At 37.0% G+C, this 22,068-nt stretch overlaps 1 protein-coding gene across 10 annotated transcripts in view; it reads right to left on the bottom strand.

Annotated features, from left to right (window-relative positions):
* Positions 1–22,068, bottom strand: part of LOC144975194 (uncharacterized) — a 126,959-nt gene that overhangs the window by 99,602 nt on the left and 5,289 nt on the right. The window contains exon 2 of one of the 10 annotated variants that reach the window (XM_078919017.1): positions 21,948–22,051. The exons of 5 other annotated variants lie outside the window; for them this stretch is intronic. The gene's annotated coding sequence lies outside the window, so the exon portion shown is untranslated. Of the gene's footprint in view, positions 1–9,165; positions 9,695–18,146; positions 18,162–18,304; positions 18,526–18,729; positions 18,870–21,947; positions 22,052–22,068 lie in introns of those variants that run through there. 4 more of the 10 variants (XM_078919013.1, XM_078919020.1, XM_078919021.1 and 1 more) reach the window with 4 other exon arrangements.

Raw genomic sequence — 22,068 nt, 5'->3', positions numbered from 1 at the left:
ATCTATCTATCTATCTATCTCTCTATCTATCTATCTATCTATCTATCTCTCTCTCTATCTATCTATATATCTATCTATGTATCTATCTATCTATCTCTCTCTCTCTCTCTCTCTCTCTCTCTCTCATATCCATAACTAAAAGATCCTATGCGACAACCCATCTCAAATCCAGCCCCATGCTCCTAAATGACCAGGCTACGCCGCTGTATATATATTATATGTGTGTGTTTCTTTCCCCCCCCCTCTCTCTCTCTCTCTCTCTCTCTCTCTCTCTCTCTTTCTCTCTCTCTCTATCTATCTATCTATCTCTCTCACACACACACACACACACACACACACACACACACACCACCCTCTAATCTTTTTTCTTATTAGATCGTTTTATATCGGTAATCTATTAATCTGTCTTTCTATCTAACCAAACACGCATGCACAGAAACAGAAATTTAAAACACATATCCATGCACACACACACACACACACACACACACGACACACACACACAGGACAGACACACACATGCACGCACGCCTCGCGTATGACAACAAAAGAAACTTGAGATTTTGTTCTTGTGCCATTGTTCATCTGTAATTACAACTCTCTTCTTTTTTTATTTTTAAAAAGGAGAAAAAAAAAAAGATTTTAAAAGAAGAGAAATGAGAAAATAAAATCCAGGTACAGATCTTCAAATTCTATTCAAATTAATTCTTATGCCATTCCAATGACGTTCAAGATTGTCTTTGATATGGAAGTTGGATTGCTCGGATAAAAAAACAAAAACAAACCAGCAATGCTATTTCAGAATAAAGTAGTAACACATCGCAGTTACACGATTCATGGGGAAATTCGTGCTTAAGTAACACATAGTGTGCTAGTCTTGTTTTGTTTTTTGTTTTTTTCTTTTTTTTTTTTTTTTTTTTTTTTTTTTTTGTATTGTTTTGTTTTATTTTGGTTTTTTTTTTTTTTTTTTTTTTTTTTTTTTTTTTTTGGGGGGGGGGGGTTGGGTTTTTTTAAGGTCTCTTTGTTTTTGTACTTTTGTTGGTACGTTATATCCGGCTGGCGGCTGTTGTGAGTAGTTGGCTAAACGCAAAGCATCAATAAACGTTTAAAGTTACACATAGTTTTGCGTTTTGGTACGTCATATCCAGCTGGCGGTTGTTGTGAGTTTTTTACCTAAATGCATAGCATCAATAGGTCAATAATTTGGGTTGATCCAACACAGTACCAATGATAGGACAGACCACGTCGCTTATTGACTAGTTCTCACTAAATTGTATTAATCCGACTATTGATAGAATGCGCTTGGCCAAGGAGTTCACAACATTGCCATCCGGAAGTAAAACGGACCAACACGCAAACTCTGTGTAACCATGAACTTTTATAGTCTGGTTAATACAGTTTAGTGAGAACAACTCACAAACGCGGATGGCAAAAGCAATAACAAAGGCCTGAGTGACGTCATCTGTAGATATCTATAGATAGTATGCGCTTGGCTAAGAAGCTCACAACATTGCCACCCAGAAGTATAACGGACCAACACACAAAACTCTGTGTAACCATGAACGTTTGTTGTCAGGTTAATACAGTTTAGTGAGAATTACTCATAAATGCAGATGGCAAAAAACAATAACATAGACCTGGGTGATGTCATCTTCGAACTTTCTATAGATAGTATGCGCTTGGCTAAGAAGCTTATAACATTGCCATCCGGAAGTATAACGGACCAACACACAAAACTGTGTGTATCCTTGAACGTCTATAGTCGGGTTAATACAGTTCAGTGAGCATTACTCATAAACGCGGATGGCAAAAAACAATAACATAGACCTGGGTGATGTCATCTTCGAACTATCTATATAAACGGTTTTGTGTGATATCCGGCTGGCGGATGTTGTGAGTTGTATACCTAAACCCATAGTCAAATAAATCGATTCCACCACAGTACTGGATGAACACGATGGGACACATAACAAACCAGACAGAGGCTGTGTGCGTCGCCATCGTTAACTTATAGATAGAATGAAGTTGACGTCACTCGGGTCTTTGTTATTGTTTTTTGCCATCCGCGTTTATGAATACTTCTCACCAAACTGTATTAACCAGACTATAGATAGTATGCAGATGACGTCACTCAGGCCTTTGTTATTGTTTTTGCAATCCGCGTTTGTGAGTTGTTCTCACTAATCTGTATTAACCAGACTATAAAAGTTCATGGTTACACAGAGTTTGTGTGTTGGTCCGTTATACTTCCGAATGGCAATGTTGTGAACTCCTTGGCCAACCGCATTCTATCTATAAACGTTCAAGATTACACAGAGTTTTGTGTGTTGGTCCTTTATACTTCCGGATGATGTTGACTTTTAGCCAGGCATAGTTATAGATAAACTTGCAGGATTCACACATTGACATGAAAACGGCCCACACACAACTGTGACTGACTTTTAATCTGTTAATAGTTTATGAGACAATCCAAGCGATGCAAAAACAATAACAAAGGCCTGAGTGACGTCATCTGCATACTATCTATAGCCTGACACTGACAAAAAAATGACGTCAAAAGAAAACAAATCGTGAGTTGTATTCAATAGTTCAACCAATGGATCACTTGTTTCCATGAGCACTACTAACGACAATTCACTAGGCGGTGCAAAAACCAAATAATGACGTCAAAATGTCAGTTTTTTGTTTGGTTTTTTTTTTGTCGTTAGTAGAGCTCATGGAAACAAGTGGTCCCATTGGTTGAACTATTGAATACAACTCACGATTTGTTTTCTTTTGCGGCAAAAGACTGTCATTTTGACGTCATTTTTTGGTCAGTATCAGGCCATAACTTTACGAAGGCCACGCTCAGTGTCAGGCTATAGATAGTTCGGAGATGACGTCACTCGGGTCTTTGTTATTGTTTTTTGCCATCCGCATTTATGAGTAATGCTCACTGATCTGTATTAACCCGACTATAAACGTTCATGGATACACAGTTTTGTGTGTTGGTCCGTTATACTTCCGGATGGCAATGTTATGAGCTTCTTCGCCAAGCGTATAATATCTATTGATAGTATGCAGATGACGTCACTCAGGCCTTTGTTATTGTTTTTGCCATCCGCGTTTGTGAGTTGTTCTCACTAAACTGTATTAACCAGACTATAAAAGTTCATGGTTACACAGAGTTTGTGTGTTGGTCCGTTATACTTCCGGATGGCAATGTTGTGAACTCCTTGGCCAAGCGCATTCTATGGACAAACTCTGTGTAACCATGAACTTTTATAGTCTGGTTAATACAGTTTAGTGAGAACAACTCACAAACGCGGATGGCAAAACCAATAACAAAGGCCTGAGTGACGTCATCTGCATACTATCTATATCATAACGATGGCTACGGGCTGTGTGGGTCATTGGCTCTGTGTCAATGTGATCTTCAGTGAGAGGACAGACACGTCTTGGGAACCATGAAGGAGGAGGGATCAAAGTCTTATCTATAGATAGTATGCGCTTGGCTAAGAAGCTCATAACATTGCCATCCGGAAGTATAACGGACCAACACACAACACTGTGTGTATCCATGAAAGTTTATAGTCGGGTTAATACAGTTCAGTGAGCATTACTCATAAACGCGGATGGCAAAAACATCAACAAAGACCTGAGTGACGTCATCTTCGAACTATCTATAGACAGAACGAAATCGACGTTATTGATTTTTAGCCAGCCATTTTATTGAGTAGTTCTCAATAAATTGTATCAATCAGATTTTTAACGGTCAATGTTGCACGCCGCTTTGTCTGTTGAAACGTTATATCCGGCTGGCGGAATATTGTGAGTTTGTTTTTTTTAGTTAAGCTCAAAGCATCAATAAACGGTTAAGTTTGCACATAGCTTTCTGTTGTTGGTACGTTATGTCCGGCTGGCGGATGTTTGAGTATGTTACCTAAATGCATAGCACCAATAGGTCCAATTAAGTTAAATCTGATTGTTGATTCCAACACAGTACCGGACGAACACGATAGGACACATAACATATCAGACAAAGGATCATTGTGATCTTCAGTGATAGGACAGACACGTCTTGGGAACCATGAAGGAGGAGGGACCAATAAATGCCTTATCTATTGGTGTAGTGGGATATTATGTCATGGGAACTAAAAATAGTTTAAGATTGTCAATTTTATCTTGGAACCCCCCCCCCCCTCTCTCTCTCTCTCTCTCTCTCTCTCTCTCTCTCTCTCTCTCTCTCTGTCTCTCTCTCTTTCTCTCTCTCTTTATCTACCTATCTATCTACCTCTCTCTCCCACTCTCTCTCTCTCTCTCTCTCTCTCTCCCTCTCTCTCAACTCTACTCTCTAACAATCAATCTATCTACTACCTTTCTCTCTCCATTTCTACCTACCGATCGATCTATCTATCTACTACCTCTCTCTCCCTCTCTAACTACCTATATATCTAATATACCTCTCTCTCTCTCTCTCTCTCTTTCTCTCTCTCTCTCCCTCCCTCTCTCTCTACTCTACTTTCTAACAATCAATCTATCTACTACCTTTCTCTCTCCATCTCTACCTACCTATCGATCTATCTATCTACTACCTCTCTCTCCCTCTCTAACTACCTATATATCTAATCTACCTCTCTCTCTCTCTCTCTCTCTCTCTCTCTCTCTCTCTCTGTGTGTGTGTGTGTGTGTGTGTGTGTGTGTCTGTCTGTCTGTCTTTTTGGACATGCCTTGGAAACCATTAATGAGGAATCAGTGTCTTATCTACTCGAGTAGAATATTATTTCATGGAACCTAAAAATAGTTAAGCTTATCTCTAACCCCCCCCCCCCCCCATTCTCTCTCTCTCTCTCTCTCTCTCTCTCTCTCTCTCTCTCTCTCTCTTCTTCTTATCTATCTATCTATCTATCTATCTATCTATCTATCTATCTATCTATCTATCTATCTATCTATCTATCTATCTATCTATCTATCTGACAAGGAAAGAATGCTGATAAAATGTGCGTTGGCACATTGTAGTTTATACCAAACAATTCCCAAACTAACTACGAGTGAATTTACGAAATTCTAACCAGATACATAGCAAGCATTTTAAATGTTTCATGACATTATTGATTGATCTGTCCAGGTGAGATGATGACTTGTCAACAAAAGGGATCTGCTGTTGTTTGCTTTCATGAATTAGGTACAGTAAACAAAACAAAGTGCCAGGTGTGTGTATGTGGCTGCAATAGATGTGAGACGGGCTTTGCGAGCGACCGACCGTCCCTCTGCTCGTCGGCCAGGTCTTTGGCCACACACATTGCGTTTTCACTCCGATTTGCCCGTTCGGCGATCGTCCCTGGATGGAAATGGAGCGTGTATATATGGAGCCTTTTAAACCAGCTAAATGGCACACTCTGAAAAGACACGTATTTAAAAGTTTGGCCAGAAAACGCGTACTTCAAATATCAATCGATTTAAATGACCCTCGACTTGGTAAAAACTCATAAACATGAGACTTTAATGAAGACCTTAGGAAGTCCCAGGTTTGACCTTTTTTTTCCAAGATGAGGGTCATTGAAATCGATCGATACTTGAAGGACGAGTTTTCTGGCTAAATTTTTTTATTTTTTTAACACGCGTCTTGCCGGATTACGGCAGTTAATAGGATAAACGTTCTTGAAATGGAGCCATCGGTTTTTGTTTCAAGGTTTTCAATTTTTTTTTATCAATTCCTTTTCTACGTGTTTGTTTGTTTGATTACTTGTGTGTTTGTTTGTATGTTTGTTGTTTTGTTGTTTGTTTGTTTTTGTTTGTATGTTTTTGTTTTGATTAAGCGATGCAAGTGAGTGTTTCCCTTTATTTTGTCTTAATAGACGATCCGAGGAAAGGAAGGTGGTTGACACAGTCAGTAGTAGTATTATATTTTGTTTAGGTTATCTCTCTCTCTCTCTCTCTCTCTCTCTCTCTCTCTCTCTCTCTGTGTGTGTGTGTGTGTGTGTGTGTGAGTGTGTGTGTGTGTGTGTCTTTCTCTCCCTCTTGTGCTTTTTTGTCTAGTTTCTAGAATTACTCTTAGGAAATAAAATGTATAGATAGTATGCGCTTGGCTAAGAAGCTCATAACATTGCCATCCGGAAGTATAATGGACCAACACACAAAACTGTGTATCCATGAACGTTTATAGTCGGGTTAATACAGTTCAGTGAGCATTACTCATAAACGCGGATGGCAAAAAACAATAACAAAGACCTGGGTGACGTCATCTTCGAACTATCTATACATGACAGTGACAAATGATTTGAGTTTGGTTTATTTCTTTGCCAAAAAAAAAACAAAAAACAACAATAGTAGGATGGGCTGCTCATAATATTTGAGATACAATTGAGCTTTAAAATTTGAGCTTTATATAGGGCAATATCCGCTAAACGTGCTCAAAGCGCTTTACAAAGGGTCCCTGGTCAACAGCAACATTGAACATGTAGGACGGGACATGACGCCTGTTAGGCGATATTACAATTTTTCGGACAAAGGCAACGCTGTTAACGGCCAGGTATTCAATTTACACCTGAGTACGGTCAGAGAATGTGAGTAAAGAGCCTTTTCCAATAACTCAACTATGCGCCGAGCGCGAGGCTCGAACTCAGGACCTTCCGATCCGAAAGCGAGTGTCATACCACTAGACCACATAGCCGCACAATTAGTTTACCCGTGCGGCTATGCGGTCTTGTTGTCCCAGACCAACAGCAACACATAATTCGTAGAACGAGACAGAAGCCTGTTAGGCGATATTACATTTTCCCCCCGGTAAAGACAATGCTGTTAACAACCATGTACACATTTTACACATGAGTAAGGTGAGAGAATGTGAGTAACGAGCCTTTTTCCAAGGACTCAACTCGAGGCTATCCGTCCGGATAATTGTCGAATGACGAGATGGAAGACATCGAAATAATTGTATCGGCAAAAAAAAAATGTGAGTGACCTTATATATATATATATATATATATATATGTGTGTGTGTGTGTGTGTGTGTGTGTGTGTGTGTGTGTCTGTGGGTGTGGGTGTGTGGGTGTGAGTTTTGTTTGTTTGTTTTGTTTTTTTTTGTATTTGTTTAAATGTTTGATTACTTTTATAATATTTATAAAACAGGATTTACTTCAGGTTTGTACAAGTGCATGCATTCCAACAAACAAACAGACAAAATAACACATTCTTGGCATAGCAAGACTAACATTGCTAACAAATAAGTGCTATTATATTATTGAATGGACTATTTTTTTATTTTTTTTTTAAAGGGTTTTACGGCCCTTGCAACACATTTAGGTTATATAAGCGCCAGTAAAAAGGAATAAAATGGGATAGTAAAAAGTTTTAGAATTACAATTAAAGCAGCCAAGAGAAAGTAAGACAAATGGGAACTGCGAACAAATAGGGATCAGATTTAGATTCCAAGAGCATACCACCAATGTATTTAGTTTGAGATCACCTATAAGTCCCATCCGGACACAAGCACAAAATCCAACAAAGAGGAACACACTCAAATGCTTACATTATACATTAAAAATAACAAATATAATAATACATAACAGAGAGATGATTTACAAGGAAAAAAATATCATCTCCCAAAACAATAACTATTCATGTGACTGTTTCCCTCCCAGCCAGGACTCCGGCCAGGGGCAGGACAAAGCCAAGTAATCTCAATCCAAGACAAAGACAGAAAGTATGTTGGAAAACAGATATAAGGGGATAGAAGACACAGTATGTACCCCCCTGCCCACTATGGGAGTGAATGGACTAATTATGGGGCAGCGTGGCTCAGCGGTACAGTCTTTGGTTCGTACCCGAAAGGTACGAGTTCGATCACCCGCGGCTGCGCTGTGTGGCCTTGAGCAAGTTACCTCGCCCTCGCTCAATTTGCGGCGCTGCCCTGCGGCTAACGCCTGGATTAGTCCAGAGAGATCAAGTATTTTTGTTTGTTTATTTTTTTTCCTATTTTAGTTTGTTTTGTTTTTAGTTTTCTTTTTAATTTATCTATTTATTCTTTTTGGGTTTTGGGATTTTTTTTTTGGTATTTGTTTGAATGTTTGATTATTTTTATAATATATAAAACAGGATATACTACAGGTTTGTACAAACGCATGCATTTTAACAAACAAACAGACAGACAAAATAACATATACTTGGCATAGAACGATTAACAAAGCTAACAGACAAGTGATAGTATTATATTATTATTGAATGAACTGATTATGCGCGTTCCCTTGTTTATTGATAAAGTAGGTCATCACAACAACCATTATCTCATAACACACTTTTACACACGTGTACACATTTTTGTTATTTCGTGGTTTTTATTAATTATTGTTCGTTTGTATTTTATTTGTCTGTTTTTTTGTTGTTTTTTTTTTTTTTTTTTTTTTTTTTGTTTGTTGTTGTTGTTTTTTGTTTTTTTTTGTTTTTTTTTTTTTTTTGGGGGGGGGGGGGGTTGGTCCTTTTGTTGTTGTTGTTGTTGTTGTTGTTGTTGTTTTAATTTGTTTAAGAGGGGGGGGGGATTGTAAGTATTTTAGTTTGTTTACTTTTTGTTTTGTTTTTAGTCTTTTTTATTTTTTATTTTTTTTCTCTCTTTGTTTATATGTTTGAATATTTTTATAATATATAAAACAGGATTTACTATAGGTTTCTATAAACGCATGTATTTTAATAAACAAGCAGACACACAAAATAACACAAGCATTGCATAGAAAGATTAACTTGCTAAGAAACAAGTGATAATATAATATGTGTCAATGCATGACATAATCAGACGGAAGGTGAAAATTTTGGATTTGAATTTATTTATTTATTTTTTGTTTGTTTGTTTTTTTTCATTTTCTGAAAGAATATGCTCACCAGAGCATTTAATCTTTATTAGTTATGGTCAGATGTATGGGAAAGATATCCAGCAATTTTTCTCAAATTTCATACTTTTTCAACTTGACTGGCTGTAAAAAATATTTAGAAGTGAAATTAAACTTTGATTTATCCCGAAGATGTTCAAAAGGGTTGATTTAATCATTTATGACCAGAACTCACTTTTGATCAAATGATCAAAATTGACCTTCTGACTAAACTTGGCAATATCTCAGTTCAAACCTTTTCACCATCCGACTGATTATGTCATTCACTGTAACATATTATTGAATTGATTATTAAGCGTTTTACCTTATTTGTTGATAAAGTAAGCATCACAACAACAATTAATTATCATTATCACAACACACGTTTACACATGTGTACACCTCCAAGTAATATTGAAAATAAATGCGACATTGAATTCACAACAAAACAATATACCAAACTGGTCGCTTCAACTTGTTATATTATATATAAAACATTATATTTATACGACACTATATTATTATTATTATATAATTTTATATTGATACAAAATATGCACGTGTCCCTTGTAACAGCGTGTGTCTTGTGTCTTACTGTGTATATTATGTGCGTGGGCGCGCTTGTGTGTATGTGTGTGTGTGTGTGTGTGTGTGTGTGCGCGCGTTTGTGTATTTCTTGAATGTTAAAGTGATGGCAATATAGATAACGTATCACGGAGCTACATTGGATGACGATAATGATAATAATATTATTATTGTTTATGAATAACAAAAAAAAATGAATGCAAGTGATGAGAGACCATGTTTTCATCAAGCATGTAATAATAATCTTTGTGACACCTCTCTCTCTCTCTCTCTCTCTCTCTCTCTCTCTCTCTCTCTCTCTCTCTCTCTCTCTCTCCTCTCTCTCTCTCTCTCTCTCTCTCTCTCTCTCTCTCTCTCTCTCTCTCTCTCTCTCTCTCTCTCTCTCTCTCTCTCTCTCTCTCTCTCTCTCTCTCTCTCTACAAAGGGTTCCTAGCCAACAGTAACACTTAACATGTAGGACGAGACATGACGCCTGTTAGACGATATCACAATGGTTTGTTGTTTTTTTAGAACAGAGACAACGCTGTTAACAGCCAGGTACTCATTTTACACCTGAGGAAGATGAGAGAAGTGAGTAAAGAGCATGTTCGAAAGACTCAACTATACGCCGCTTGGGACTCGAACCCAGGACCTTCCGGTCAGAAGGCGGGTGTCATAGTACTAGACCACATAGCCTCACCGGGCCTTCAATAAAATACGAAGTAAATATATATATATATTATATTATATATTATATATATATATATATATATATATATATATATATATATATATAAAAATACAATGTAACTGTGCGGCTATGTGGTCTTGTGGTATGACATTTGCTTTCGCATAGTTGAGTCCTTGAAAAAGACTCTTTACTCACATTCTCTCATTGTACTCAAGTGTAAAATGAGTACCTGGCCATGTAACGCTTTGTCTCTGTCAGAGAGAAAAAAATGTAATATCGTCTAATAGGCGTCATGTCTTCTTATACTTGTTACGTGTTGCTGTTAGTCATGGACCCTTTGTAAAGCGCTTTGAGCACGATTAGTGGATATTGCTTTTATAAAAGCCCAATTAAAAAAAAAAAATTCTTGTTTTTTTTTTGTGGGTTTTTTTTTCTTCTTTTTTTTTTTTTTTTTTTTTTTTGGGGGGGGGGGGGGGGTTGTGCGGCGTTTTTTGTTGTTGTTTTTTTTCATTTGTGCGTGTGTGTGTGTATGTGTGTATGAGTGTGTTTGTTTGTTTGTTTTTTAAACTATAATGTTATAAGTTAAACCTGAAATTAAGTTTGTAACATCAAGGTCCACTCCGACCTGACACCTTTTCGGGGTGATTGGTCACATATAAATAGGCGACGGCGGAAATGTGTGTCAATGACACTAATAATAAATGTGGCACGGGATGTTGGAGGGGTGTGGGGGGTGCCGGAGGTGATGAGGGGGGGGGGGGGGGGGTTGAAGGTGTGATAACAATAATAATAATTAGATTGTTGAAGTGTCAAACAGATAAGATAGATGATAATATGGCTGGCCCAATTTTTTAAACGGGACGCTGCAAGATTCACCATTTTCAGAAAGAGGGCAGTATTATTGATATAATTATTATAATGTAGGTATTTTGAATTTTGAAAATCGTTGGTCTCTGGGTGACCAGTGGTGCCAATTTGGCGTTTTTAATGCCATTTTTTAAAAAAGTAAGCTTTTTTTAAAGCCTGTTGGTTTGGGTTTGGTATTTAGTCATTTACTTGGGTTGTTTTTGGTTTGTTTTTGTTTTTTATTATCACTTAATTTTACCTATTTCATACACATATTAACACTTATATCTCAAATTATGCACATATTTACCCTGAAACTGGCATGAAGTGGTAGAATTTTTAACCAACTCCCCCCCCCCCCCCCCCCCCCTTCCTCCCTCCCCCCACCTCCGAAATAACTTATTCTGGGCTGCAGGTTTTTAAAAATTCAAGTATTATTTTTCACTTTTACATACCTACGCTTTATTGTGAGAGAGTGATCCCAGGAAAAGTTTGGCATTTTTTTTCATACAATTTGGCATTTATTTATTTATTTTTATTTATTTATTTATTTATTCATTTATTTATTCATTTATTTATTATTTATTTTTGAAAACATATTCTGGCATACTCTGTCGGTGACAATGATGGTCGAGATAGCAATAATATTATTATAATAGCTAATATAGCTCTTAAACGTACTTACTTATGCCTATCTTTGTATTCTCGATAGCAGCTGAGCTTCGCGTTTTTTTTGTAATGACAGCAGTGTCTAAATTGAGATTTCGACAGAGTAGTTTAACCTATCTACTCTGTGCTTTCGAGATGTCTGGTCGGTACCTGGTGCAGTAGCACATTTAAGTAATCTGAAAATTAGTCTGTGACACAGTCTCAATTTTGTAATGTTGTTAATGTATTAAGAATGATATTTAACCTTCTCCTTACCACCTACAGCAAAATCGTCACATTTGTTACGACACAATATTTTTTTTTCTCATTTTACGATGTATTTTGTATATTATAAACTTTGAAGAATGATCTTTGTTTAATTAATAAGAAGATAAAGTTGTTTTGTAGAGAGCTTGTTTGAGTTTAAAACATCACTTTTTCTGCAAAAGATAGTATGCAGATGGCGTCACTCAGGCCTTTGTTATTGTTTTTGCAATCCGCGTTTGTGAGTTGTTCTCACTAAACTGTATTAACCAGACTATAAAAGTTCATGGTTACACAGAGTTTGTGTGTTGGTCCGTTATACTTCCGGATGGCAATGTTGTGAACTCCTTGGTCAAGCGCATTCTATCTATAGATAGTATGTGCTTGGCTAAGAAGCTCATAACATTGCCATCCGGAAGTATAACGGACCAACACACAAAACTGTGTGTATCCAAGAACGTTTACAGTCGGGTTAATACAGTTCAGTGAGCATTACTCATAAACGCGGATGGCAAAAAACAATAACAAAGACCAGAGTGACGTCAACTTCATTCTATCTATATAAGACTGTTATTTTGGGAAAATACTGAAAATGATGGGAAAGGAAAGAGTCAATTGATATTATATATTCAAACAAGGAGCCACACACAGAGGGCGTCAACCAACTTCACTTCCACCAACATTGAATCAAGATCTCAAAAAATATCAGATATACTCGTACTTAGAAACAACAACCGAAGAACTGATTTCAACAACACAAGGAAATATCGAGTTACCTAAGCACCTTAACACACAAGACGACCTTCAAAAGCTAAGAACATGACATTTACTTGCACTGACCAGAGATACTAATTTATGGAAACAAATTAGGTACTATATTATAACTGGATACGAGATAGAAACAGTGTGACACATTTGAAGTAACACACACATAGTTCACGGCAAGCGTCCCTGAGACAGCGCAGCCATATCGTTCATTCATTCATTCATTCATTCATTCATTCATATACTGAGACCGTATAACATTATTTCTTTTACTATAACGAAGTGACTATTCTCATCCCCCTAGTCTAGGATGCTAGTCTTCATAATAGTAGTCCACAATTGTTGTATGTTTAATCCAAAGGTTGTAATGCAGTAATCTGTTAAGTTTCTTGTCACAAGTTGCACAATAAAAAAAAAAAATCAATCAAATCCAAATCGCAAAAAGCCGCCGACGTTTTTTTCGGTAATCCAATCGGCCGGGGGGGGGGGGGGGATGAGAATAGAGGCAGCCTTACTATAAACGTTAAAGGTTTCACACCAGAGGTTTGTGCATTCGAATGTTGGATTTTGGCTGGCAGATGTTGTGAGTATTTTACTTAAAATCATAGCATCAATACATGCATACATACAGAGAGAGAGAGAGAGAGAGAGAGAGAGAGAGAGAGAGAGAGAGAGAGAGAGAGAGAGAGAGAGAGAGAGAGAGAGGTTACAAACAAATTGCGTTTTGAATTAAATATCATTCGCCTGAATGGGAGCGATCTATATTAACTTTCCATGCGCTCGAGGTCATTGGTCACATTGCAAAGTGTGTTCAAATGACCCACATAGTGAAAAGTGTTCACAATTTGAGAAATATCCAACATCACAATTTGTCATTTTCCTCAGCATGACACATGAGTATGTTTACATCTTTCATAAACACAGCAGCGTATTTACATTTATTGAAATATCCAATCGTTGGACAGCAACAAATCATGTGATTGATGACTAGGTTGGACGAAGAAATGAATATAGATCGCTCCCATAGGCCTCAGCTCATATTATCAGAAGCAAACCAGTCTGTCGTCTGCTGAGAATGAATCAACACAAAGGAAGTATAAAATATCGATTGCCAATCATTTCTATTTCCATTGAAATCAATTTTAATCCGTTTATTTTCTATTACGTAAAAATTGTGGAGGTCGAATGATAAACAAATTAATCGTCAGTAAACACATTTTCTGTGCTGCTGTGTGGTTTATAAGTGGTATGAAACGCACTCGTCTTCGGACCGAAAGGTCATGCGTTCGAGTCCCAAGCGGCGCATATTGAGTTTTTGGAAAAAAAAGTTCTTTACTTACAATCTCTCTCCGTACTCAGTTGATGAATGAGTAAAATGAATACCTGGACGTTAACAGCGTTATCTCTGCCCGAATAAAATTGTAATGTCGCCTAACAGCCGTCGTGGTTGTCCCTACGTGGTTGATATGAAACCATTGTAAAGAACTTTGAGCACGTTTAGTGGATATTGTTCTATATTGTTTTTAAAAGCTCCATTTTTAGCGTAACCAATTATAGTCTATGTAGTGAACAAGAGGACAGAGAGTCGCCTCAGAGGGTTTGAACGAAGATGTCTCTGCAGAATCCTGAAACTTGGTTGGCAACAGCAAACGACCAACGAAGAAATCTCCAGGCGCACAACAATGAAAAACGTTGTGGATGAAGTCGAGCACAGGCGAGGGAAATGGCTGGGTCACGTTCTTCGAATGCAAAAGTCCAGACTGCTTAACACAGCACTAAGATGGTCCCCATCGGGAAAGAGAAAGAGAGGCAGACCATTGGGCACCTGGACGAGGACATTTAAAGAGATGAAAGAAGCTGGAAAGACATGGATTGAGATGAGCTGGCTGGCCCAGGACAGAGATGCCTGGAGGAACTTTGTTGGCGCCTTATGTTCTACACCATGCAATGAACCAAGAGGATAAGTAAGTAAGTAATTATAGTCTATAAACGGTATTATAGAATGCATAAAGTTGACTTCATCAGCTAATGATCTGACCAAGTGTGTATGAAACAATGACAGACAAAGCAAGAAAGAAAAATACAAGAAAAAAAATATTTTTAAAAAAACAGTCAAATTCGGTTGGAAATCGAACCCCAGCTCTTTGTTACTATTTTTAGACGGCCTGTTCGTGATTAGTTCCCACTAAATTATATCAATCAGACTAATAAATGTTTAAGTTAAGACACATTTTTGTAATGTTAAATTTGGCTGACGGATCTTTTGAGTATTTTATATAAACGCATAGCATCAATATCAGAGTAAAATTGATAAATTTGACACTTTAAAATGTATTTTTAGATACAACTGGAATTAAAACAACTGCCTTGGAGAAAGTGAAAGTTGTATCGTTAACTTTAATTCTTTTGTTTTTGTTTTGTTGCTTTTTTGTAGGGTTTTTTTGTTTTGTTTTGTTTTGTTTTTGTTTTTCTTTTTGTGTGTTTTTTTTTTTTTAGATATATCTATAAACATTGTGATCATTATGACTTGAACCAGTTAACTGCCGTACTCGAGAGGACACGTATAGATAATATGCGCTTGGCTAAGAAGCTCACAACATTGCCGTCCGGAAGTATAACGGACCAACACACAAAACCATCTGTAACCATGAACGTTTATAGTCTGGTTAATATAGTTCAGTGAGAATTATTCATAAACATGGATGGCAAAATAAAATAATAATAACAAAGACCGTCAAATTCATTCTATGTAAAGATTTGACCAGAAAACTCGTCCTTAAAATATCGATCGATTTAAATGACCCTCATCTTGATAAAAACTATCAAACCTGGGACCCCGCGGGGTCGTCAATAAAGTCCCAGGTGTCAGTGTTTTTTGTCAAGATGAGGGTTATTTAAATCGATGGATATTTTTGAAGGTCGAGTTTTCTGGTCAAATTTCTTCCACGTATCTTACCAGAATAGGGAAGTTAACTAGCTATACAGATTTATTTATTTATTTTTGTTACAATCAGGTTCATTCAGCTATTCTATTTTCAGACTGGTGGGATGCGTCACAAAATTGTCCAGTTTGTGGTGTTGTGTGTGTGTGTTTGTCTGTGTATGTGTGTGTGTGTGTGTGTGTGTGTGTGTGCTGTGTTTTATTGTTGTTGTTTTTTTCTGTCTTTTCTTTTCTTTTTGTCATTATTCTAATTTTTGTTTGGTTTTGTTTTTGTTTTTGTTTTTGGGTGATCCTTTTGAGACGTTGTAGTTGCTATTTTTTCATTTTGTTTATTTTCATCGAATTGTGACCCATCGTCTCAAAACGGTAATATGTGGGAACTAACCAGATGCTTAAAAGCCGAATTAAATGTTAAACTGATCAAAAATATAAATTGTTGGCATTAGCACCCTAAAATATGGCATCCATTCTCCTCAATAAGACATACTAACTCAACACCTGTCTGATATTTCTGGTTATAAATTCAATTTTCAACATCTTAACCAACCCGACTTAATACCGTTTTGAGGCGATGGGTCACAATTGTTGTTTGTTTTTTTTTTTTTTTTTTTGCGGTGTGTGATGCGGATTAGTCAAGAACAATAGAATCATTTAAATCATTTAGTGCTAATTGGAGTATAATAATTATAGTTATGATTGTTTGGGTTTGATTCTTCGTGCGATTTGATATAAATAAATAGAGAACGCTGTTAAAGGCCAGTTACTCGTTTTACACCTGAGTACTGTGAAAGAATGTGAGCAAAGAGCCTTTTACAAGCACTCAACAATGCGCCGAGCGAGGCTCGAACCCGGAACCTTCCGATCCGAAAGCGAGTGTCATACCACTATGCCGCATAACCGCACAAGAAATTTCACTCAAATCGTTTTGATCAAGTTGTTCGTTGAAATTTGCATGAGTTTTGGCATTTTTTAAAAATCTCGAGGAATTCTCGGGTATTCAAAAACATCAAGAAATAGCTACGGGTAGTACGAATGCAGGCCTGTCTAGTACTATGAAAATTTCGTAGAATTACGAATTATTAACTACAGTTACAGAGCGGCATACGCCTCTTTGACTCAATAAATCTTTTTGAAAAGAAAAATTTAGTTACTTAGATCCTATAATCAGGAGTATTTGTGGGTTTTGGTTGTGGCAAATGATGGATTTCGAAATCTAATTATAATGACTTTTCATTTTATTTCCCCTGGAAACTACGAATTTTAAAATTTCAATTTCGCAGCTCTGCAAATGACAACTTTTAGTGATTTTAAGAGGATAAAAAGACTATTCAGTTTTGACGAAAATCGATTAAAACTTCATTCGATCGGGTGCCAAAAATGGTTGTCGATTACCATTATTAAGTCAACCGTATTATTATAAAAAGTCGTTAAATAAATATGCGGGAAGGGGGCGGGGGAGAAAGCACAGAGAAAAGAAGAGAGAGCGAGGGAGAGAGAGAAAGAGAGAGAGAGTGTGTGTGTGTGTGTGTGTGTGTGTGTGTGTGTGTGTGTGTGTAAACGAAAGAAGAAGAAGAAGAAGAAGAAGAAGAAGAAGAAGAAGAAGAAGAAGAAGAAGAAGAAGAAGAAGAAGAAGAAGAAGAAGAAGAAGAAGAAGGAGAAGAAGAAGAAGAAGAAGAAGAAGAGGAAGAGGAAGAAGAAGAAGAAGAAGAAGAAGAAGAAGAAGAAGAAGAAGAAGAAGAAGAAGAAGAAGAAGAAGAAGAAGAAGAAGAAGAAGAAATATTTGTCTACTTAACTTCTTTAAGATATATACCAATTACTAAGACAATAGCAAATACAAACTACACACACACACACACACAATATATATATTATATATATATACATATATATATTGTATATATATTTATAAATATATATATATATGTGTGTGTGTGTGTGTGTGATAAAAATAATAATGATAATAATAGTAATAATAATAATAATAATAATAATAATAATAATAATATAATATAATAATAATAATAATAATAATATATAATGATAATGATAATAATAATAATAATAATAATAATAATAATAATAATAATAATAATAATAATAATAATAATAATAACAATAACAATAATAATAAAATTGCGGAAAGGAGGAGGAGGAGGAGGATGAGAAGAAGAAGAAGAAGAAGAAGAAGAAGAAGAAGAAGAAGAAGAAGAAGAAGAAGAAGAAGAAGAAGAAGAAGAAGAAGAAGAAGAAGAAGAAGAAGAACAAAAAGAAGAACAAGAACAAGAACAAGAAGAAGAACAAGATGAACAAGAAGAACAAGAAGAACAAGAACAAGAACAAGAAGAACAAGAACAAGAAGATGAAGAAGGAAAATGCAAACGTTTGGTTTACCGGCCTCTGCCACGATCATCAGGTTTCGCAATTACAGAGAACTCGCAGTTTCAGCACAATAAAATGTTGCCATGAACTTCCGTCAGATTAAGAGGAAAGAAAGATTGTTTTGACCTCAGTTGTTGTCATTTACTTCCGCTAACTCAAGACAAAAATTAATTTAACCTATGTTGTCGTCATCTACTATTGTTTTTACCTCCGTTGTTGTCATATACTTCCGCCAAATAAAGACAAAATAGTGTTTTAACCTCCGTTGTTATCATGTACTTCCGCAAGATTAAGACAAAATGCTATTTTAACCTCCTTTGTTATCATAATATACTTTCGCCAGAACAACATAAAACTTTGTTTTACCTCCGTTGTTGTCATAGTTCCGCTAAAATAAAGACAAAATAGTGTTTTAACCTCCGTTGTTGTCATGTACTTCTGCACTGTTTGTGTTATCTACTTCCGCCAAATCAAGACAAACACTAATTTAACCTATGCTGTGGCCATCTACTTCCGCAAGATTTAGACAAAACGATATGTTAACCTCCGTTGTTGTCATATACTTCCGCCAAATAAAGACAAAATAGTGTTTTAACCTCTGTTGTTGTCATATGCTTCCGCAGAACCAAGATAAAACACTGTTCGTGTTATCTACTTCCGCCAAATCAAAAGAAACACTAGTTTAACCTATGCTGTCTTCATCTACTTTCACAACATTAAGACAAAATGTTATTTTAATATCCGTTGCTGTCATATACGTTCGCCAAATCAACATGAAACATTGTTGTTACTTCCGTTGTTGTCATATATTTCCGCCGAATCAAGATAAAACACTAGTATTGTTGTCATTTACTTCCGCCAAATGAAGACAAAACGGCGTGTTTACTTCTTCCACACAGTCATCTTCTTCCGCCAATCACAATGACACCTTGTCGTACCCTATGCTAACAGCTGCCTTCGCTATTCATTGTAAAACGGTGCGATCACGCACGACATGATAATATTATGCAGTCTTTATCTATTTTATTTCTATAGCTCAAGATACACGACTCCCGGCTCCATGATTGCATTGCTACACATTGAACAAGCGAATGTTCACATTTGCTGTCATCCTCGCAGGTCGTATCGTGCGATAACCTAAGATATCAATCGGTAATTTTATTTTTTTAAATGTCCAATGTCCACTCTTTGAAGGCGAGATTGAATGTATTTCAAGTGAGACCATTCGTCTTAAAACGGCATCATGTCAGGACGAATGCAATGCATAGAACTGACACAGGCTTCAGAGAAAAGAAAAATTAAAATTAAAAACAGAATACGTTGCATCGCTGGTACAGCTACCTTACTTACTAAAAGAAAAGAAAAAAGCGCAATACCCACTAAATGTGCTAAAAGTGATTTACAATGGGTCCCTGACCAACAACAACATTCAACATATTATAGGACGGGACATGACGCCTTTTAGGCGATTTAACATTACTTTTTTCGGACAGAAAACGGCAAGGTATTCATTTTACACCTGAGTACGGCGAGAGAATGAGGGTAAAGAGCCTTCTCCAAGGACTCAACTATGCGCCGAGCGAGGCTCGAATCCAGGACTACCTTCCGATCCGAAAGCGAGTGTCATACCACCAGACCACACAGCCGTTGACCTGTACTTAGCAATAATTTCCAGTACAGTTTCTTATAGATCCTCTTCGCTGGACTCCAGTTGTTCTCTATCAGGTCAAGTCCTCATAGGGCCAGTGGGTTTTTTTTTAATTCTTTTTTTTTTTTCTTTTTTTTTTTTAGTACCTGGCCCTTGACAGTGTTGCCTCTTTCGAATAAAATGATAGTATCGACTAAACGGCGTCATGTCTCGTTCACCGTGTTACTTGTTGCCATTGGCCAAGGACCCTTTGGTAAGCGCTTTGAGCACGTTTAGTGGATATCGCTATATATAAAAGCCCAAGTTTGTTGGGGGGGGGGGGGTTATGTTTATTTTTATTTAATATGACGTAGCATTCATTTTAAATATTTTCATCACCTTTTTACGGTCTACCGATTTTGGCAATCTTAAAGATATGATGATTATGCTATTTGATCTTACAATTTCTATTTGTCTATCTTTCTATTTATAAATCATTTCTATTTATATGTAGCTATAGAAAAAAAAAGAAAAAGAAAAGAATGCGTCATCCAAAGCAGCTTAAGGGGAATAGAATGGAACAAGACTTAAAATTGGATTCAATAGTCTGATGTCACGTCGCCCAGCAACAGCGGCCATCGTGGTTCTAAACAAAGAAAATCGGTACTTTATATTCTTCATGCTGGCTAGAACTTTTCATATATCTTGTGATCAGAATGTGTAAAAGTCAAAACATCAGATTTATAATGGGTTTTTTTTTCCTTCTGGATACGCTTTTATGCTCGTCGGAGAAATATTTCATAAGGGCGCCCGTCACTGTTCCAATAGTTTGGAGCCAGTTACTAAGTTACCATACGTCATTACGAGGGAAGTGACGTTACGACTGTTGAAGCGTATTAGCGGGAAAGAGGAAAAAGGGACGCCCAAAGACTAGAAGAAGAAGGAGAAGAAGAAGAAGAAGAAAAGAAGAAGAAGAAGAAGAAGAAGAAGAAGAAGAAGAAGAAGAAGAAGAAGAAGAAGAAGAAGAAGAAGAAGAAGAAGAAGAAGAAGAAGAAGAGAACATATTGTCCCTTACAAAAATTGTTATAGCTCAGTTAGTAGAGCACTCGCTTCTCACGCAAAAGGGACTGAGATCGATCCCGGGTTTCAGTCGAAATTTTTCTGACTCCACCAATGCCCTCCCCCTCCCCCTCCCCTGTCCATCCAGCAGTGATTGGGTCGCTGGGTCTGTTAGAGCTGCTATAAAAACCGGGTTAAACACCGGCTCCATGGGCCGAATGGCTCTGAATGATTACTACAACATTGTCAAAACAATCCCAAAAATGCGTTCGGTTATCATCGAGTTGTATGTTGCCTTGAGTGTTTCTCGATTACAACAATAAAAAGACAAAAACAATAATTTGGGTTATCAAGTTTATAAACAGAGGTCATGGCTACGAAGCGACGTGCACACATTTTCAGGTCTGATAACCGGGCTCAATTATCATTATCATGGGGCTTCTTTCAAAATTGTAGTCATAAACAATATTTTGCGTCGGTAGTGCATGATAATTTGGGTTATCCGACCTGTGAAATAAGTATACGTCGCTCTGAAATCATGCAATCAAAGTGAGAAAAATCAGTTAATATATCGATGGTCGAGGAATCAAACCTCCGAAGTCTCGATTTTCACGGTCGCGAATCAAAAAAAAAAAAAAAAAAAAAAAGAAACTAGCTAAAAAAAAATAAAAAACCTGAGCTTTCATATAGTGAATTATCCACTTAATGTGCTCAAAGCGCTTTACAAGGGGTCCTTGACCAACAGCAACATGTAACATGCAGAACGAGACATGACGCCTCTTAGGCGATATTACCGGGGTTTTTTTCGACAGAGACAACGCTGTTAACGACCAGGTACTCATTTTACACCTGAGTACGTGAGAAAATGTGAGTAAAGAGCCTTTTCCTAGGGCTAAACTATGCGACGAGTGAGGTTCGAACTCATAAAATTCCGATCCGAAAGCGAGTGTCATGCCACTAGACCACATAGCCGCAAAACTCTGAAGTCTCGATTTTCACGATCGGCGTATTAAAACTCTGAAGAAGTCTATCTACATACGAGCTTTGCGCACCGTATTTTATTTAATTTCGGGCGGATTGTGTCTGCTGGCATGGCAACGATTTTAGTGTTGCTCTTGGCAAAGGACCCACTGTAAAGTACTTTGGCGCACATTTAGTGGATGTTGCGCTATAAAAAAAATCGATATTTTTATTTTTAAAAAAGCTCAATTTTTTTTTCTCACGCAATCGGACTGAGTTGGGTTCTGGGTGCATAAGAGTCGAGTGCAGTAATGAGTGTAAAGTGCCTTTCACGAGGACACTGTCATCCAACCAGTCACTTACCACGCTAAATATTTCTTTGATTTTTGTGACGAGACGAGACACTGTACCTCTGAGAGGCCAACCCACACAAGATATCGAGTTGTTGACAAATAAAAGACAACCCCCTAAAAAATAGTTTAAA

This window comes from Berghia stephanieae, chromosome 6 (genome assembly GCF_034508935.2).
Source record: "Berghia stephanieae isolate SIO BIC M18660-M18661 chromosome 6, UCSD_Bste_1.3, whole genome shotgun sequence".
Lineage (NCBI taxonomy): Eukaryota > Metazoa > Mollusca > Gastropoda > Nudibranchia > Aeolidiidae > Berghia > Berghia stephanieae.
This window is presented reverse-complemented; position numbering and strand designations above follow the sequence as displayed.